Source organism: Peromyscus californicus, unplaced genomic scaffold (assembly GCF_007827085.1).
Source record: "Peromyscus californicus insignis strain IS unplaced genomic scaffold, ASM782708v3 Scaffold_5__1_contigs__length_169319896, whole genome shotgun sequence".
Taxonomy (NCBI): Eukaryota; Metazoa; Chordata; class Mammalia; order Rodentia; family Cricetidae; genus Peromyscus; species Peromyscus californicus.
Window position 1 is genome coordinate 73,494,083 of NW_026294573.1, and position 21,309 is coordinate 73,515,391.

Sequence of the window (21,309 nt, forward strand, 5' to 3'; positions counted from 1 at the left end):
ATATCAGTTTATATTTATAGAAACTGTAAACACAAAATATATTATAACATATTTCTCACATATATATGCCTTCATAAATAGCATGTGTCATCCTGTGTATATCTACATGTATACATCACACATGTATGCAGGCATGCACAAAACAAAACAAAATAAAACAACACACTAACTAAAAACCCAAAAGGGATTTTTCCAGGTTATAAGCAATGATTGTAAATAAGTAAATGGAAATAAGATTAAGTTAGCACATGTCTTCTGTGATTCCGTGAGCTGCATTATTAATATCTAAGGGTCAGAAAACATATAGTATTTTGTAGCTGACCTAGAAGATACCTTGAATCTGTAACTTTGCAAAAATAGACTTGAGATAGATTTTGGTGAAAATCAAGGAAGATAATGGCACCCCACCATCCCCAGACTCCAAGTTTAGGACTTCCCTTGCCTTCATTATTTCTATTTCAAAGATAAGATAAAAGCAGCCAAAGAGGGAGTTCAAGTTATCAATATCACTTCTTCTCAGACTTGCACTAAAAGGAGAAAATACAGAATGCAGTGTTCACAAAACTGCATCATACCCAGAAACTTAAAGGGCAATTAGGTACTTCACACTACACATATTCCATTTAAAATATAGAAGAAAAAGAAAAAACAAAATTTTACTTCAGCACCCAGCAATCTTGCCCTTACATTGTGACAGTTACAAAGAGGAATCCACTCTCAGGATCTCTTATCACTCACCTTGAAGTTATGATTTGGACTGGCTCATGACACTGTGAACTAACACTTGTTCTGGTGTAAATGCCACAAAGGTATCCATTTGGTTTATAAGAAATATACAAAGAACTTTCAGTGATCTGGCCCATTTCTATAGGTGTCTATCATTCTATTTGATGAATTTAACCTTCAGATTAAAACACATTTTCTACTTGTGGAATTATTAGCTTATAAACTCAAAATAGCCCCTCACTAGTAAGTTAATAAACTGACAGTGCATTCTCAGGGTTCTGCCGGAAGTTACTTTTCTTACTCCAAGAATGGTTTTGTTGAGTAACTGTCCAGCATCCACAAGGAACTTTGTTTACTTTATAAACATGCTCTTCCACAGTCTTTCAAATTACAAGGAAGGAAATGTAATGAATACTGCTGTTAGGTTACCTTGCTTTCAAACACAAATTATGGAAACACTGCCTCAAATCAGGGAACTAAGAACAGTGAAATCCCATTCCTCTTTGGCATTAGAAGGAAGTTTTATTTTTTTTTAAATCTTCCATAGCTTGCATAAAGCTGTTGAGCTTAAATTGTGTAGGTTTTCTTCTTCAAAACAGCTGGCATTTATTGAAGCATTTCACTGTCTCTAAATGTATTCTGGTTACTCACCTTTCAGAACATCTCATTTGTATTTGTCACTAAAAATACCTAAAATTCAACATTAATAGATGATGGAAACACTTAATACTCTTGATAAGATGACTAAGTCCATGGTACTTTTATTAAAGAAAAAACTCAGTGAAGTGGCCCTTTCATTTATAGTGTCTTTCTTATTCAAATGTAATCTGAACTCCTGTTGTGGAACTAAGAGATTAATGTTCCAGCAGTTGTAAAAAAAAAAAATAGTAACCATTTATCCCATGTTAGAAATGTAAATGTTGAAGGTGTAGATCCCTCAAGGTGCTTTTACTGCATTTTCAGTTACTGTTGCTTTGCAGTTTTTAAACTTTATTCAAAATGAAGAGGTCATTAACTGACACTTTAACTGTGAACATGGCATTTAGGTTATATGCTTGGCCCTCTTGTCATTATATACACTAGGCACAGTGCAATTAGATAATGTTATTAAGCACTCAATCAAAATATGTTTACTAAATATGTGCTGGCTGGACTATACAGAGTAAACAAGTGTTATATTCCTCCTTAGAACTCATGGTCTGTAGAAATTGGTGCTTTCCACATTTACCCATCTAGTTTCAGAGCATTCACTTTTTTTTTTCAGACTCATAGTTTATAGCTATAAACAACTTCAAGATACTTAATCATTTAATCAGTTGTCATTTTGTTACTGCCACTTTTTTCTTCTTTAAGAAATCTCTAGGATCACTCTAGCCAGTCCTGTCTGCTCCAAATTGCTAGTACTTCACAGAAGTTTTAGAACTGTTAAATAAAGTATAACTGAATTTCTCTTACTAAATTGAAGGATGTCATAGATATTTCATAGTACAAAGAGGCATTAACACAACCCAAGAAGAATGGTATATTCCATATCTCCAGAATATATTTTACTGTGGGAATTTAATAGAAATGTTTTTCTGAAGTCATTTTATTTTTTTGTGTTTCTAAATGAATTTATAATTTCAAGTCCCCCTCCCATGTATGTATTGTATTTATATGTATGTAGGTGTAGGTGGATGGGAGACAATGCCTGGGTGTGTATGTGGAAGTCAGAGATCGGCCTTAGGAGTCTTCTTTAATGGCATTCAAACTTAGTTTTTGAGACAGAGTCTGGGACTGAACCTGCTGCCCGCCATATGGGCTAGACTGGTTGGCCAATGAGCTTCCAAGATCAATTGCCTGTCTCTACATACCTAATATTGTTTTCATAGGCTCCCACAATGCCTGGCTTTTACATGAGTACTGGGATCCAAGCTCAGGTCTTCATGCTTAGGCAGTGGGCACTTCACACACCCCTACACTCCAGTCCTCTTCTCAGCTCTGGGATTTCAAGTTTTTGATCTCTCTTTGCAATGGATATTTGCAGAACTTGAAGTGGTTGTCCATTCTTCCTGTGCTTCTAAGTCTTTTTTGTGTTTCTGTTGTCTTTGTTTATAATTGATGTTCAAAATAAAATCTCTCCACCCAATCTTTCCCCATTTCAGCTCATTTTAGATTCTTCCTTTCCATTCTTTCTCTGTCCTTGGTTTGGGGTCCACTCTGTTCTTATTCATAATATTTCTTTTTTATTGGAACATCATTATTCCCCCTCTCCCCACAAAAACCTTTAGTTTTATTTTGGTCATTTATAAAGTTGAAAACTTTTGTATGGTATTTCCATACATACCTAGATTTGGCTGACTGTCCCTCCACTTCTCCACCTCTGCCCTGATTCTCTGGTTAAACCCCTTCCTCAATCCCCTCCACTTTCACATGCTCTTTTACCTCCTGACCTCTTTCTGAAAGCCTTTCTTTTCCCTCTCATGAGCCCCTTTCTAGTTTCCTGGCATTTAGAAGCACTTCCTTCCCAATAGAGAAGCATATCTACTGGGAAGAAGGTAGGTTCTGTATGAGCAGGGGAATATGCTGTCCATCTTTCTGAACTTGCATTACCTCCCATAATATGATATTTTCAATCCCATTATTTTCTTGTAAATTTCACAATTTTATTTTACTGTATAGCTGCATAAAATCCCACTGTGTGCATGTACTACATTTCCTTATCGACTCATCTGCAATCAGTATCTAGCTGAATTCCATTCCTTTCTATTGTGAGAAAGCAGCAAGGAACATAGATGAGCAAATGTCTCTGCAATGCAACATGGAGTCCTTTTCACCAAAACTTTCTACATATACTAAAATACCTTTTTTTTCCCCCTGCCTAAGCCTTGCCTTCATCTCATGCATGCCCACTTGTAGCTAGAGTTTTCCTGGTCCTGCCTAGCCCACAGTCAGGACAAATCTCTCTCACCCGCCAGTCCCGCAGCCACTCAGACCCAACCAAGTAAACACAGAGACATATTACTTATAAACTGTATGGCCATGGCAGGCTTCTTGCTAACTGTTGTTATATTTTAAATTAACCCATTTCTCTTAATCTATAAGTTGCCACGTAGCTTTTGACTTACTGGTATCTTAACATCTGCTTCTAATCATGGCGGCTGGCAGCATCTCTCTGCCTCAGCCTTTCACTTCCCAGAATTCACTTCTCTGCTTGTCCTGCCTATTCTTCCTGCCTGGCTACTGGCCAATCAGCATTTTATTTATACAGAGTGATATCCACAGCACCCACTCCCCTTTTGAAGTTAGTTTTGCACAAATATCCTGTGTAGTATTCGGTCATTGGCATTTGTTGTCTCTAGTTAGTTGAATCAAATTAGAATTCACAGACAGTTAAAGCAACCATACCTTTAATATGACTCCCTCACCCCCATGAAATCAGTCTTGTAATTCTTTCAACAATTGTTGTCCCTGGGTCTTTCAGTGGTTTGTTTTGTTCTTGGGGGTTTTTTGGTACTGGTTTCTCAGTACTTCTTTCTACCCTATTGCTGTCAGAAGACTGGGAACCACAAATGCCCTCTAACTGACCCATTCCATGTCTTAACGGTTTTAAACTCTAATGGTCTTCTTTTCATTCTATTGATCATTTAATTTAAAGAATTACATTAGATAATGACTGTTTATGCAAAATCTTTAATTTTTTCTATTGAATTCCTGGTCCAAAACCTATACCTCAGTTAAAGTTACCATTATTTAACAAACTCTTCAACTTGAAGAGCCTTCTTACACATTTATTTCCTATACAGAAATTAATTGTAATTACTCTGAAAGTATATATAATAGAACTATACAGTTAAATCACCCAAATTTGGGCTACATGTAATTTTTAAAACTGCAGTAATTTATATAAATTGGGGTTTTCTCTTAGGGTTTGTGAGTTCCCTGGAAATGAATTTAGTGAGAAAAGGCCTTCTAATTTTGTTGGGTTACACAATGTTTTCAGTATTTCTCAGGATTAATTTGAATCCACATTTTGATGTTCTGAGTGACCTTACTTTTCCTGATTGTACCTACCATTTTGCTCCTTAATCAATCACTTAATCTATACCATTGACAAGTACTTATGCACCTCATCTCCCTGAGCCCTCTCTCTGTGTGTTTTATTCCAAATGTTTGTGTTTTCCTTCAACTTTTGGTTCCTAGGCTATAGCCTACTGACAGAATTCAGGACACTATACCCAAATATGGTATAGTGGCAAATAAAGAAACAGCAGAAGCTGGAACATCAGTCTTTGACTTCTACATTTCACCAAAGGTCATAAGAGTTCCATTCAAGAGATTTGCCACCCTAGTGCTATACCTAGAGGACAGGAATATTTTAGTTAATGGAGACATATAGGTATAGGCTTGACCAGTCCTTTCCACTGAGTATCAGTCACCTGCATAGAATGCTTCTGGGTCCATTCGTGCTCCTCCATGGTTATCCACTTACTCATTACATTTATCATAAAGCACAAATGATGTCCTACTGCTTTGCACTTTCATTCTGGAGGTTTCCATTACATATGAAACTCAATGTATATATTTTTCTCATTTAAATATTTTAGTGGTTTAGTTGCTACACCCATGAACATAGCAATGGGTGAAGAAAGACTTCTGTCTTGCAAGGCTTTTGGAAACAACAAAATAATAATTTAGTACAATAATTTGTCATTATCCAACTGAACTTGGGTCCTCATGTGCACTTGGAAAATCGTTTATTTATTGTAGATCTCTTGTGGATATTGTATGAGATGACAACCTGGTTATGACTGTCTTGGATTTTATAGAAAATAAAGATCTTTCATGATCAGAAAATTTAATTTTAAAATTCATTTTAATTTCACCATAAATGCACTATTTTCTAGTTTTGTCTTTATCTCTGTCTCAGCTGTATGAGAGGAGACTGTCCCTTAACTGACAGTCAATCACTGCTCTGGACTCATTATATACCCCTCCTTCAGATTCTCATCATCTGAGGCTTGGCTTCTCTTTTTTCCTATTTCATTCATCTTTGATTTTTTAAATTCTCTTCTAACATCTGCTCTTTAGTCTAAACTATTTTAAATTCAGCTTCATATTCAAGCAAAAAAAAAAGGTGATTTATTTTTATATTTAAAATGCATTTAAAAACTATACATATGCATGTGTATATTAAAAACTATATACATAATTATGATGTTTTCTTGTAATAAAGTTATTTTCAAAGACAACTTGCACAATACACACTGAAGAAGACAATTAAACTAGCAATAACATTATAAGTTCAGGTAGTATATCAATATGTTGTATATTTATTACACAATTGAATTCAGCTGTGCCTAAGAGTGCGCCACTTCATGTTTCCACCCATTACTGACTTCCATCTCTGTTGCTTGACCGAACAATGAAGCAGATTCCCCTGCTGACACAGCAATCGAGGCTGTGAGCTCACCATGCTTTCCACATGTCAGCTCTTCTCATGCAGTTGCCCAACAGTGCTTTGCTCAGGTTATATTTCACATTCACTTGAAGGACCTTGTTGTTGCTAAAGTTGTTATGAAGGACTTTAGGATTTCAGCTTTAAAATTCAACTACCTATTGAGACTTTCTGAATCTCTTTTGCCTCATCTTGGGTATTCTTTGGAACCCTCTTCCTTGTCTGGTATTTAATACTCTTCAGTGATTATACTGGTTAGCCATCTTTTCCAGTAAGGTAAAACCTGGTATGGCATTCTAAACTCTCCCTTTTATCTTGAACTATCAACAGAATGCTATTTCCTTTCATTTTATGTTACTATTTTCAATTCTCTTCAAAACTCAGGGCCATTATTTCATTATTCCCCTTGGATATGTCTTCTCATATGCATTACCAATTTCTTAGGCATAAGAAATTGTCTCCTATATAAATCTAGACAACTCTCCAGTATTCTACCAAAACCCTCATGCTAGGCACCACAGAGTTTTCTCTGTTGCCACATGCCATTTGGGCTAGCATGCATTAGCAAGTATACTTTGTGATATTAGCTGAGATGTCTCAGCTTCTTTTTATCCTTTTGTCCTCTTCCATTTAGACTGAAGGATGTATCTATACTAGACAAGGTGTGTCCAGCCTTATGATTTTTCTGTGCAACATTAGATGAATTGTCTTTGGGCACACATTCAATAAACAATAATAAACACTGATGAACAAGTATTTGTGCATAGTTTTTATGATATCTTCCACACAGATAATCAAAACCTCACACAATAACACTTTAAATTTTAATTGTAGATTTCTATATTTTATCACGTAAGTATTTACCTGCATTTATGCATGTGTAAGACATATGTGCCTGGTGCTGGTAGAGGCCAGAAAAAAGTTTTGTGTCCCCTGAGACTGGAATTACAGATGGTTGTGAGCCACCATGTGAGTGCTAGGAATCAAACCTGGGTATTCTCCAAAAACATGTGCTTTTTGCTGCTGAGCCAACTTCCCAGCCCTCACATCATAATCTCAGTTAAACAGTTTCCATTTGAAGAATCCTGTAAAAATAGTTCAGCAATCCAAAATTTGCTATCATTAATAAAGAATATGAATATATAATAGTAGTAAAACCTCATTGATTTTTTAAAAACGTATTTTATTATAAAACTTAAAAAAAAAGCAGTGGGGCATTTACCTTTGTTCTTGGGAAGCCACTGACTCACTATCTGGTTCAATGGAAGCAGCTCTCAGTGAGTTCTTTTGGTACAGTACTTAGTACTTATTGGTTTCTACGTTTACACTCAATGTGCTTCCTTCTGAGAAGAGTTGCTTGCAACCATAGGTGCTGCAAAAGACATGAAAATGGCATGATTAGAAAAGATCCATATAATTATGGTAAGATAAGGTTGCCAAAGTTTTATTTCAGTTAGATTCTGGAAACATTCCATTTGAAAATTTTTGTACAACACATTTATGTCAACTGAAAATTGAGTCATAAACTGAATTATTGACTATTTTTAAAGCCTTGAAACTGTTTTCAAATTTCTGTATCCAACTGAACATCAAGGCTACAAGCTTTCACTGTTCATAGGACTGTGTCCAGATAACATGGGAAAGGGCATGAAATCACAAGGAATAATTTGAGCTTGCCATAATCTTGATCTCATTTGAAACCTTGTCATGATTCAAACATATTGCTGTGTTGGTTTTCACCTCCAACATACTTGCTTAGCTCACTGAAATGAGCACTTAAATCTACTAAAAATGATAAATTCTTGTCAATTTTACTTTACAAACTCTGGAACAAATTTTCTTTTTCAAAGTATAAACAACTTGATAACATGTTAGAAATCATAAAATCTTTTTAACAGCTAGCTTCAGCCTAATCATCTCCTTTCTGAAAACTAATGAGTTTGGCCATAATCGGTGTCAGGATCTTTAAGGAATGCTTACATTTGAAGATAACTTAATCCCTTGGCTCTTAGGAAATTCATAGTTTTGATGACAGTTTGTGTGAAGTTACCCAGTTATAATGTTTTGTACATAAACTTGTGCTTCACGTGCTGTTCAATGGTACTTTGTTACATATGGGATTTTTTTTTTTTTAAGATTTATTTATTTATTATGTATATAGTGTTCCATCTGCACATATCCCTGCAGGCCAGAAGAGGGCACCAGATCTCATTACAGATGGTTGTGAGCCACCATGTTGTTGCTGGGAGTTGAACTCAGGACCTTTGGAAGAGCAGCCAGTACTCTTAACTTCTCAGGCATCTCTCCAGCCCCTATGTATGGGATTTAGGTGGCAATTTCATTATTTCCTTTTGATGTTGCAAGCACTTCTCTCTTAAGTATCATTGCTGGGACACCTTCAGAAACTATACTAGATATGTTTGTAATAAGCAAAGAAAACCACTTTAATATATCTCATACTTCATATAAATCTCTTGATTCCCTTGTGTCCTTCAATGACACTAAGTCATTTCTTCAGAATACTACATTATTCACCAGTATCCCTAGTAGAAATGGCAAGCGGAGCCATATCTGCAGTATCAGTGCTGTTATTGCTCACCAAATCATGAAATCTAAAGTTAGTGACTCTATGTACAAACTTCTTCTGATGGATTTTTTCTAATTTTATTGAGTTGCCTGGTTATAGTCTGATAAACCGAACTGATTTTAGAAGCCTCCCCCTCACACCATACTTCCAACACAATGCTTAAAAAACAATCTATGAATAAATGGCTTTGACATTTTATTATAAAATATGTTAGCACATAGCTGACTTTTACAATAGAATCCAAATTCTGACTCTTAGGGAAGACTGTTAAGAACACAAACTTGCAGTTGTGCTATTTTGTCCTGACAACACAGTCTTTGTTATGTACGGAATTTTGCAGCATTACCTTCCTTACTCACCTCAATAAAATGGTCATCTGCCCATTTCTATTGAACTGTCTTCCTTCATCTATAATTTTTCTTGATTTCTGTTTTAACCATTCTGGTATTAAGTAATAATGATATAAAAAGGAACTATATTTACTTTTATTATAAAAACTAATTGACAAGAAAAATGAAGGGAGGGTGTGAGCCCTTTCACATCTCAGCTGTGTGAAGAAGAGTGATGGAGGCAAAACACAGTGTATATGATGATGTATATGGCACATCTGAGTGGCAGAAGTACCATTACTCATCTATAGTAAGCATTAGCTGTTTTCTAAGTAACATTAAATGACTGTTGCTTGCAATGATAGGTTAAATCTTTGGTTATCACCACCATTGACCAGCCAAGTCACATGTAATACCTAGTAGTGCCAATTCAGTTGTCTGCACTTGGAAGATAACACCCTGGAAGCAGCATGTCACTGTAAAACTGTAGCTACGCATGTCTATAACAGCAAGAACACACATTTATTTTGTGTGACATTTGTACATGATATTTTTATTGACAGAGTTTATGCTCAAGAAACCTGCAGTTGTATTGCATCTAAAAAAAAAAAAAAAAAAAAAAAAACAAAGAAAAAAAGAAAAGTAACAAAAAAAACCCCTCCTGCATAGTGTTTTAAGTGTACAGTGTTGTGTCAGGCTGCATTCACAGCTATCCTGGGCTGCATCCTGTGAGCTACTGGTTGGATATTCCTGTAGATCAAAACTTCATTTTCTCCCCTGTGATGGGTGGCAATGGCTTGCAAAGTTTGATCAGATCTACAGCCTTACCACTTAATATTTTGCAACTGGGTGTATTACCACATACATGAGGAGTGGAGCATTCCTTCCACCTTTTTTACAATGAGCATTCATGAAATAACTTATGCTGGGGCATTTTACAATCACACAAACAAATATTACTATTTTAACCTAAATACAGGACCAAAACTTCAGCACTGCTCTAACTCCAAGAACATTTAGACTCTCCAAAATTTGTGAAAGATTTAGAAAGATGGGGGAAAGTCTGTCCCTTTTACCATTTTGGTGTAAATATTAGCTTGTTTTACGACATGTATGAGCTCTATCTATGCCCACTGTTCCTCCCAACGTCCTTGTAGTGACCTGAGTCTTGAAACTACTGGCTGCTTCTACTTCCCTATCATTCAGACTAGAGATATTTATGGTTGAGAATACTGCAACATGTTAACTGACAGCTTTACTTTTTAGGCTGTCTTCTATCTAACTTGTTTTCATTGGCTCACCCAATAAAATGACTGTTCACAATTAATATCCAGTTACATTGAAAGAATGTGAATACCAGAGTCAACTTCTAATGCTGTCACTTAGACTTGTGAGAACGCTGTAGTAGGTAGCCATTCCAGCTTTGATCTGGAAGTTCCAACCCCCATTGAGACTTCGGCAACTGTCACACCTACAAGACAGGGCCAAGGGAGGCGCCTGGGGACCTGAGATTGGGATCGGAGCGCGCGATGGGACCCTGGATGGTGGAGGTGGCCCAAGCAGAGCTCCAGAGAACACCGCTGGACTGCAATACACTTTCCCCAGACCCTGCGACCTACCTATCCCTTAATTTGTAAGTTACGCCATTAAATAAATCTCCTTTTAACTACATGGAGTGGCCTTAATAATTTCACCAATAGAATGCAGTCACCTTATCTTCCATACCCCTTAGTTGTATTTCCTATAAAATGAGGCAATACCATTGACTGTTTTGATGATCAGGTCTGATGTAGAATAGACTGCACATACTACTATATAGTATTCAAGATACATCTACCCTTTAAGAAATTATCTGCATTATCTGATTAATCTTTTTGTCTTCCATTGTTTATTTACCACAGTCTGTTTTGGCCAAATTGACATACTCATTGCTGGTCTGTCAGTCCCCTAAACATAACAACCTTTAAATCTCTATTATTTTAGCCATGAGACTCTTATTTTTCAAATACATTTTTCTTTATTTGACAAACTTTAGTCAGCTGTTAAGGCCCAGTTTAATGTGTAATTTCTTGGTCTCTGATCTCACAAGCATGTGAACACTTAACACATGACACAGATAGATACCTATCTCATTCCCTTAAGGATTGCTAAACATATTGAGAGTAGGCAGTGTGTTTGTTAACTGTTTTATTACCTTTATATGGAAAATAAATTTATTTTATTTTGGAAATTTGTATTATTTATTTGTTTATTTTATTAACAAAATAAAATATAATAAAACAAAACAAAAACCATCACATCAAAGTTGGACAAGACAAACCAACACAAGGAAAATAGCCCCAAGAGAAGGCACTAGAATCAGAGATCCACTCATTCACACACTCAGGATTCCCATAAAATTACTAAACTGATCGCTTCTCGGCCTTTTGGCTAAGATCAAGTGTAAATTACTAAACTGAAAGCTATAATATTTATGTAGAGGACCTAGTGAAGACCCATGAACACATTGTACTTGCTGCTTCAATATCTGTAAGTTCATATGAGATTTGCTCAGTTTTTTTAGAGGGCTTTGTTCTCCTGGTGTCCTCCATCCCTATGGCTCTTACTCTTTCATCTTCTTTTCTATGGGTATCCTATTTAATCACTTGGGTAGGTAGTTCAAGCACCCTCTCCACTAATCTAGATACCCCTCAACCGAACAATGAATAAAGAAAATGTGGTACATATACACAACGGAGTATAACTCAGCTGTCAGAAACAACATCATGGAATTTGCAGGCAAATGGATAGAACTACAAAATATCCTAAGTGAGGTAATCCAGACTCAGAAAGACAAACATCGTGTGTTCTCACTCATGAATAGATACTAGATATAAAGCAAAGGATAAACAGTCTCCAATCCACCTCTCCAGAGAAACTAGGTAACAAGGAAGATGCTAATAGGAATGCATGGATCACCCTGGAAAGGAGAAATAGATGAAATCTCCATGAGCAAACTGGGAGTTAGAGGAGCAATAAAGGGGAGGGAATGGGGGTGAGAACATGAAGGAATGAGATGGTCGATCTGGAGGAGGGACAGAGTGGGAGAGCAATGAAAGATATCTTGATAAAGGGAGACATTATAAGGTTAGGGAGAACCTAGTGCTAGGGAAATTCCCAGGTATTGGTGAAATTATTAAGGGCACTCCACATAGTTAAAAGAGAGGTTTATTTAGTGGTGTAACTTACAAGTGAAGGGATAGGTAGGTTGCAGGGTCTGGGAAAGGTGTATCGCAGTCTGGCAGTATTCTCTGGAGAACTCTGCGCGGTCTACCTCCAGTGTCCAGGGTCCAGGAACCAAGAGAGCCCCTGCATCCGGAACTCTGGTCTTCAGCATCCTCTCTCAGCCCCGCCTTATAGGCGGGACCATTACCGAAGCCTCAATGGGGGTTGGAACTTCCAGTTCAAAGCTGGAATGGCTACCCACTACACCCAGGAATCCACAAGAATGACTCCAGCTAAGACTAGGTCCCACTTCTTAAAGTAGCTAATGATCACCAGTGTCATACTGTGGATCACACTTCTTGAATGTGAACATTTAAGGTGTATATTTAATCCACTTACAAAGTGAAGACAGGAATCCCAATTTCTTCCAGTTTAGTAAGCAGCTAGTTGCAATCTGGATACTGTTCCACATTACACACACACCTACACATATCCAGCACTTAAAAGGTCATCCATGTACCCACAGTAAATGGGCCAATTTTACCATTTAAACTTGGCATATGCTTTCAGAGGTGTTGATTATTCAAAATACCTGTTTGTCCAAGTCTATTAAGCTCTAAAACTACATTTTAATGGCCTCTTATATCTAAACCCTGTTAATATGGCAAATGCTTCAGACCTACTTACAAACACCATTAAATTTCACCACTAATTACTAATAATAGGAATGAAATTAGCACCTGTCTCAGCTGCTTTCCATTTTAGATTGCACTTAATAAATAGTTAAGAAAATCCTCTGTTGCTAAACATTACTGAGGCCATTTGCATTCTGATTTTCAAAGAGCTATGATGATTTATCACCCTGTATAATCGTTGAAGGACAATTGTATAGGACTTGACACCATTGACTGTACTTCTGCATTTGAACTTGAACCAATGTATATATCTTATATTTTAAAACCAGATTTTTTATTGTAAGATATCCATTTATTTAAAGTAGAGACTGCTTTGCTTTGTCTCCAGCACACCAGAATGAGAATATCAGTGAAGTAAATGGACATTTTCACAAAAAGCATCATTACATTTCAGTGTCCTGAAGAATAGAGAAGTCTTAATGATACCTTAAAATGAGACCCTCCTTCCTGCTACCCGTGCTTTGTGAACTTTTGATCTATACTACCCCTTGAAATGCTAGAAGAGTTTTAAAGTGAACATAAGCTGGTAAATTGGCAAGTAGCTCAGTGCTAGCTGTATGGCTGTAGCCGAATTCAATAGCATACTAGTGTTAGCAGGGATGTAGTTTTAGAAGCTTCCCATCTCTTGAGAATATAATTACCATCTTGCTGCTTCACTGAAAAGGTATGAGAAAAATTATGTAAATAGAAGTATGATAGAAAAATGCCAGGAAATCTTCCACTGAGCTCAGTTTAACTAACCATGGTATACAAAGCATTACTTTGTCTATCTTGACCTATTCCCATTTAATATTTATATTATCATCTGCTTTGGAATTCAGACCAGCTGAACGTTAGATTTGGTGCCATTAATCACAAACAGTTGTCTATTGGGAAATATATTTTAAAATACTTCAAAATGAATCATAACATACATACTTTCAAGTTTGCAATCATAGGAATAAATAAGAGAGAGAGAGAGAGAGAGAGAGAGAGAGAGAGAGAGAGAGAGAGAGAAGAAGGAAGGAAGGAAGGAAGGAAGAAAAAGAAAGAAAGAAAGAAAGAAAGAAAGAAAGAAAGAAAGAAAGAAAGAAAGAAAGAAAGATCTTTCAAGATAGCCAGGAGGTGGCAGCATGGCAGTGATGTAGGAAATGCAGACTTTGAACTTCCAGTAAGTGAAAACCAGTTTCTCTGTTTTTGGAACTATATCGGATTCACAAGCATACAGCTTTCTCCATAAAGGAAACATAGTTAAGGGACTGTCAGTAAGATCTAAATGACAGCTTGACCAGAGCAGAATGGCAAAGATATGAAATTGGGCTCTTCTCTGCAAATAATGTAGAGGAAAGATGAAAGGAAGAGAGGATGGAGAATGGCGGGGCTCTTAAAATGCTGCTTTCTGACTGCTTTAAATAAGCTTGATGGAACCCATTAGGGAATCTTTTAAAATTCCAGAGAAGATGAGTCCCGGTATTGAAATAACCAATTAATTCCATCTAGGCCATTAGGAAAGAATTAAAGGTCATTATTGTAATTGCACAGGTTCAAAACAAACTCCTCACATTTATCATCTTTAAAGTCCATTTGGGCTTTAAAAAAAAAAGCACAAAGCCTGTGCTTCTATGATCTTATGAATCTCTCCTAGAACAAATGTGTGCAGATTGCAAGAACTCCAGTCTATGCTGTTCATTTGTAAAGCTGTGACCCTGCTTCACAAATATCACAATCAACTATAGGTATTTTTATAGCAGAAAAATAAAGATCTTTTAAATCTCAGCTGGGAATCTATAGGTCTCTGGAAACATATAGTGTTAATAGAGCTACATGGAGAGAAAAAAAATGCAGTCCTTCCGCCAAGGAAAAAAAATCTGTAATAATATTTTATAGTTGAAATTCTGTAGAATATTCTGCAACACAGCTCACTATGAACTGTTGAAATTTAGCATCTATTTAATTCAGCTGTTGTTTTCCCATTCCTTTCTAAATTCATGATGTGTAGTAAGCCCTCAGTCTTCTGGGGATAGACTGACCCATTGAGACTAATGGAGGTATGCTTGGTAGGCAGTGGTTGTCCACATGTAGGAGAAGAATTTGTTTACTTACTGGTCTTACAAAATTTACTTATCACATACTGTAAGACTTAGTAATATTCTAGGCCAAACTGAAGAACATAGTGAGTTTCAGCAGATACATTAAACAGTTGTCAGAAAATAACAGGAGATAGATTAGAACCTAATTGGATGGACAAATAGTTTGTGCAATATCTATATTGTCTTAATGTCTAACAAAAATGATATACATAAGTACTTTGATTTCCTATTGTAAATGGAGTATAATTCATCAAAATTACATATATTAAACTGATAGGAATTTACAGGATGAAAAACTCTATTTGTGAGTATCTTCTGATAACAACAAATAACATACCCAGCACTGGAGAGAAAAGCCACTAATGAAGGGCAGTCTGGGGAGATAGTTCATGCCCCTGCTGCCCTGTAGTGGGCAGCAAAGGCTTTGTTTGGTTTTAAAAGTTTTTTTTTTTTACTTAACATAATTTCTTTATTGATATTTTTGGGCAATTTCACATCATGCATACTAATTCAACTCACCTCGAATTCCCCCTCCCATGTCTTCCCCTCACCCCTGCAGCACCCACCCCCAAAGAAAACTAAAACAATCAAACAAAGAACAAAACAAGAGAAGGAAAAAAAACACAAAAACCAAAAACAAAACAACAACAACAGCAAAAGCCGAATAGAGACACAAAGAGGTTTAAGCTTTTTTGAGATAAACCACCCTCCCCCATAAGAGTCTCAGCCATGTGACAGAGAGAAACTGAAAAAGGGAGAAATGGTTTAAAATGAGCAGGTACTTGTCTGGGTTTATTATACCCTATGAGCTTGTTTGGTGTCCAGTGCACATCTGTGCTGGGTTAGAAGACACCAACAGTTGCCCTCCTGTGTACAGGTGCCCATTTTTCTTTACAAGTCTTACCTTGGCTTTATATGAATACTTTATCCACTGAGGATAAGGACTACCCTGGCAATGTTGACACACTTTTTATTTTCAACAAGAACTGGTGCTGTGAAAGACTAAACAACACAGAATAGTTCTATTGAAGGCTAAATGTATGAAAAATTGAGAAAGTGATGGGGTCCAGCCAACAGAAAGAATATTCATGGGTGCCTATTCCATGTCAGGTCTCTTCAGAATGATGGAATGTACAATCAATTCAGCCAAGAAGTGAAGCAATCCATAAAAGCATTATTGAGATTCTGTAGACTTTTGAGTGAAGCCATTACCCAAGTGAAGTTTCTCCTTAAGGTTTTCATTTTATATCTAATGTTGAATCCAGTAAAGAACATGAAAGAAGAGATGAGTAGTTGCTGAATCCTGCTCGTTATTGAACATGACTTTGAGGTGGAAAAATGGATAATTATTTAAAACATGGACAAATTTGGTTAATCACACTACCTATAAACAAAGTAGACCCCACCCCGTGCCCTCTTAACTCTTTCTTTTTTTAACTTCTCCATCTTTGACTAAATGCTTTTTATGTCATAATTAAACTTATCCATTTAATCTATGGGACTAAAATACAACCTCTTAATGTTTCTTAATTAGTTATAACATTTTAGTGCTACCTCTTTATGATAGAAACTATGACCAGCTTTTATTCTTCTGTTCTTCTGGCCTTTGAGATGAACATAAAATCATAAAAAGGAAAGAGACATTTTTTTAAGATTTATAATTTTATAGTTTCCTTATAATTCTAGTTATAGATTATTGGTAATGCAAAAGTGATATACATTGTTCAAATTAAATTTTTCCTGGATGTTCATTTATTTTGCATCTTTGATCTTTCTCTGTCTTTGACCTTTGTAATTGCTCTCTTTTACTCTCTCTTTGCCTATATTACTGGTTGTCCCAATCCTGTTCACCTGATACTTTAAATGAAAATCTCCCTTCATCTTTTTTTTTCTCTCTGAAATGTTATCTAACTGCCTTCTCTTTACAAAAAGTATGTATTTAGGAGAGAAAGTTTGAAATGAACTGTGACAAAATTAACACAGATAATTAGTGTCCCAACTCCTTAAATTCTAGATCTCAACATTTATTTCTAAATGTGTCTGTCATTATCCTTAGCCATTTATCCACAATACAAAAAAGTCACAACATAGTAAGTTCAACTTAGTACAAATAAAAGTTACAGTCATTATGTACCAGTCTCACTTCCGTATATCATATGCACAGTACACTTCCACTTAGTGGTGAGCCCATAAACATTTTAGGTTTGCTAAAGGGCCCTGTATACCAGGAACTATTTTATTGACATCAGTGTTCACAAACAATACAATAATATCTGTTCTCTTATTGAAATAAAATATTTTATAAAATGATATATTTAGCTAAACGAAGAAAACACAAATTTTGTGATTAAAATGTTAATAGAATTAGTATTAAGATTGGGATCCCTTGGTCTCCTGCCAAATAAATGATATTTTGGCAGGCATTCTCATTGCTCCTGTTAGGCCTGGGTTTCCACTGTACTTTGCTTCTGTCTCTATAACATTTTGGGGGATTTTGGCATGTCTTCCTTTGTTTTAAAATTCATAGCTAGAAAATCCTTGTTATTGTTGATTCTGATTGTACACAACTATAATCCTCTCACTTGGGAGGCAGAGACAGGAAGATCATTAAGTGTCACCCTATGCTACACAGTGACATCTTCCCCAGAAGATAAAACAATGACAATACACAGTCCAAAATCCTTGCTTATGTGATAAATCTTATCTGCTCTTCTGAAAAAACTCTATAGGTTATCTTTTCTCTCAACCATGAATGCAAATGTGAAATGTGAACAAATATATTCATACCTGCCAAATAATTTTATCTTTCACTAGCTTGGAATAGGCATGTGCAGTATAAAATTCACAAATGTTTTTCTCTATTTCCTTTGTTTTCACAGGTAGATGCTGTCTTAGGGTTTTTATTGCTGTGAAGAGACACCATGACTGGAAACTCTTATTTATAAAGAAAACATTTAATTGAGGGTGCTGGCCTATAGTCTCAGAGATTCAGTCCATTATCATCATGACTGGGAGCATGGCAGCATACAGGCAGACAAAACATGGTGCTGGAGGAATAGCTGAGAGTCCTACATCTTGCAGGCAACAGGAAGCTGACTGAAACACTGGGAGGTATCTTGAGCATAAGAAACCTCAAAGCCCACCCCCACAGTGACACACTTCTACCAATGCTATAACCACTCCAACAAAACCACACATCCTAATAATGCCACTCCCTATGAAATTATGGGGGCCAGTTACATTCAAACTACCACAGATGTATTACCATCATTTTACATCTTCATAATCCAAAGGTGTTCAGTAGCAACCAATAAATAATTGTTCATATTTTGGCAAATTGATAATGAAATAGACAATAGTAATTTGTTTGGAGGGGAAAGTTGAGATAGTGAATTCTGTAAAATTATGGAAATGGTGATATCGGAATTACTTGGCAGGTGAATGGTAGAATTTGGAGTTTGTTAGTTTCATTAATATCATGACCTAATTTAGGCCTTATTATATTGGTATTTAAAATATGAATAGTTAAAAACTGATAGGACACTTTAGGTAAATGAAATTAACAAAACTAATGATACATAAAGATTAAGTCTGGAATGCTATGTGGGTGTTGGAAAAAGAAAGGGATAGCCATATAAATCAGGTGAGATTTCAGTAAGGTCTGTAGATTACTTAATAATATTGTACCAATGTTGCTTATCACTGTACTAGGAAATATTACTACGGCTATTCCTTTTTACCTTTAAGGACATGGGTAAGGAGCACATAAATTCTTTGTAGAAGTATATACAATCATGTTCTTGAAACACTTGTTGTATAGCCTTATTTCCATTTGAAGAATACTCTCATTTGAATTTGAGTTGTTTTCCTTTAAACGGGTGTTCATGTTAGCAAGAACAGTGAAGACACAGTGCCTAGTCTGTCTCTGGGCACATGATATGGTGCATTGACTGGATCAAGACTCAATTGTAGATTTCTAATTTTCCTTTGTAACTAATAAATATGTCAGGAGAGATACTTTGGATGCATATTACACACAGTAATGTTATTATGATGTCATTTTTTCCAATAGATGCACCCCAAGTTTGCTGGTTCCTTTCTGTTCCTATTTATTATCGAGGAACATCTTGATGTGCTTTACAAAACTGGAACTAGAGAATGTTAGAACTCTTTTTCTAGACATGCATGTTACTCAACAGTAAACATTAACACAGATCCATCCATCTGAAATCTGTCCAAGCCAGGTATTTCTCAAACTAGGGAAAATTTTCTCAATAAAATTTATGAGATAAAAGCTTACATATGTGCATTCACATATATGGCTGATCTTTAAATACTAGAAATATACATGAACATCCCACTTTACATAAAATTTTCTTTCTATTTTAAGTTCACAGAGCTCTGCTAACACACTAGTATTTTGCTCTGAGGAGTCTGGTCTATAAGGGCATTGATTTGCTAATTAAAAGTTCTTGAAATAATGTATGCCATGATAGTTTCATGGTCTGGTGTTAGAGTTTCCTTATAAAAGTTAATCATAAAGAAGTGGAAAGAAGTGGGTCAGACAGAAGGAAAGAAAGTCTTAAATGAACTGTGATTCTAATGGGAGGTTAGAATTAAAATTCTCATGATGCTGTAAATATAGTTTTTTTTGTGGATGCTGTGATTGAAAGTTTATAGATACCACAGAAACCATAAAACTCTTACAAGCTTAAAGAATACAATGTTAATGATGTTTATCACTTCACATTTTCTGTAATGTATTCTGCAAAATCCACCTGTATCTCTGATTTATCTGTGCTTTGGAGTTGGACAGAAAACCTTCTAAATCTGTTAGTTTCCATTTCTGCACAGGTATATCTAAATTTTTTGGACTCATTTTAACTTGCTGTGAATGTTTGGTGAAATATTAATGCCAATTACAGTAGCGTATTTTATGACTTCCAAGGTCATTGTTTATCTTTAAAACAGAGACAGAAGGAATTTTCTCCCTGTTATTTACAATTACTCATGGGTTTGCTGCAAACCTCTGACAGCTGACTGGTCAGCTGCCTTCAATACTCACTTGTATATTCAGTGAACAGATAAGTGCTGTGGGCAATTTTACTCTTGAGCAATGAAGTTTAAGACAAAGGAAGAATAATTAACTTAGTTTAGGATGAAGTGGCAAAGAAATTATTTAATTGCTTCCAAATCCTTGGAAATATACAAAAACTCAAGCTCTGAGGGAAGAGCCTTCAGCAGAAAGCAGGGCCATGGACAAACTGAGATACTTTGCTTGCACTCATTACTAGGGATCCTTTGGATTCTTCCAACTGCGTTTTATTATCTGCTATCTGTTTAATGAAATTATAATTAAAATGTGCATTTTAGTTTAATTATAGATTCTTTCCTACACTGGTACCCATTTCTGAGTATTCCCAGTGTCATTGGTGCATATTACATTTTAATTTGCTATGTCCTTGGTGAGAACAGTGTACCCAGCACAGAAAGGATTACTCGTCATGACTCGGTGGGCTAACAAAGCTTTTGTTGAAAGGGAAGTGTAATGAAAAGAAAAAGAAGATTCTATTTCTTCTTGTTAAATTATTAGCTCTGATATTTTATGCAAGAGAGAAGTTGGAATTGTTTCTCACTACACTGTGCAATATGCTTGCTTTGAAAGTTAGTAAAAAGAAATATGCAGGGTGCACATTTCTCATAATGGGAAAAACATCATTTGGAAATGTAACATATGCAGTCTCTAAAATGAAGAGCTAGGCCTCCACAAGAAACCTGAAAGAATTGCTGTTGCCAGGATAATATATTTAATATCACCTTTTTCTTTTAGTTTTTTTTTTTTTTCAATGAAAAGCATCACTGTTAAGCAGGGTGGAATTTTAAAAAAAACTTTTAACATGACTACACACATGGGATAGTAAGTCTCATGATGATTTGGTTGTTTAACTTTATGTGCTTAAATTATTTGGCTTCATCTTTCAGGCTTGTGCATAATATAATTCAGTCAACAGGTATTTATAAATTATTTACTTGCCAAACAGTGTTAAACTAGAGAACTTCCAAGGCAACAGATATGTGGGACACCAGCCCAACAAAATAGCCTAGTTCTCTGAGGCTTTCCCAAGTCTCTGAGGCAGCAGTTTATTTCAAAGCCTGAATCACTTTTTATATAATGAGTGTTTATGACAGAATCTCAGCTGATAGGATAGTATAGTTCAAGAAGTAGAGATCATGAGGCAAATGTCCTTGTCTTCATGGTACT

General features: G+C 35.8%; 1 protein-coding gene and 1 pseudogene across 42 annotated transcripts in view; both read left to right on the forward strand.

Annotated features, from left to right (window-relative positions):
- Positions 1–21,309, forward strand: part of Ptprd (protein tyrosine phosphatase receptor type D) — a 2,293,154-nt gene that overhangs the window by 784,822 nt on the left and 1,487,023 nt on the right. The window lies entirely within an intron of this gene.
- On the forward strand, positions 11,490–11,628 carry LOC128098128 (uncharacterized; annotated as a pseudogene).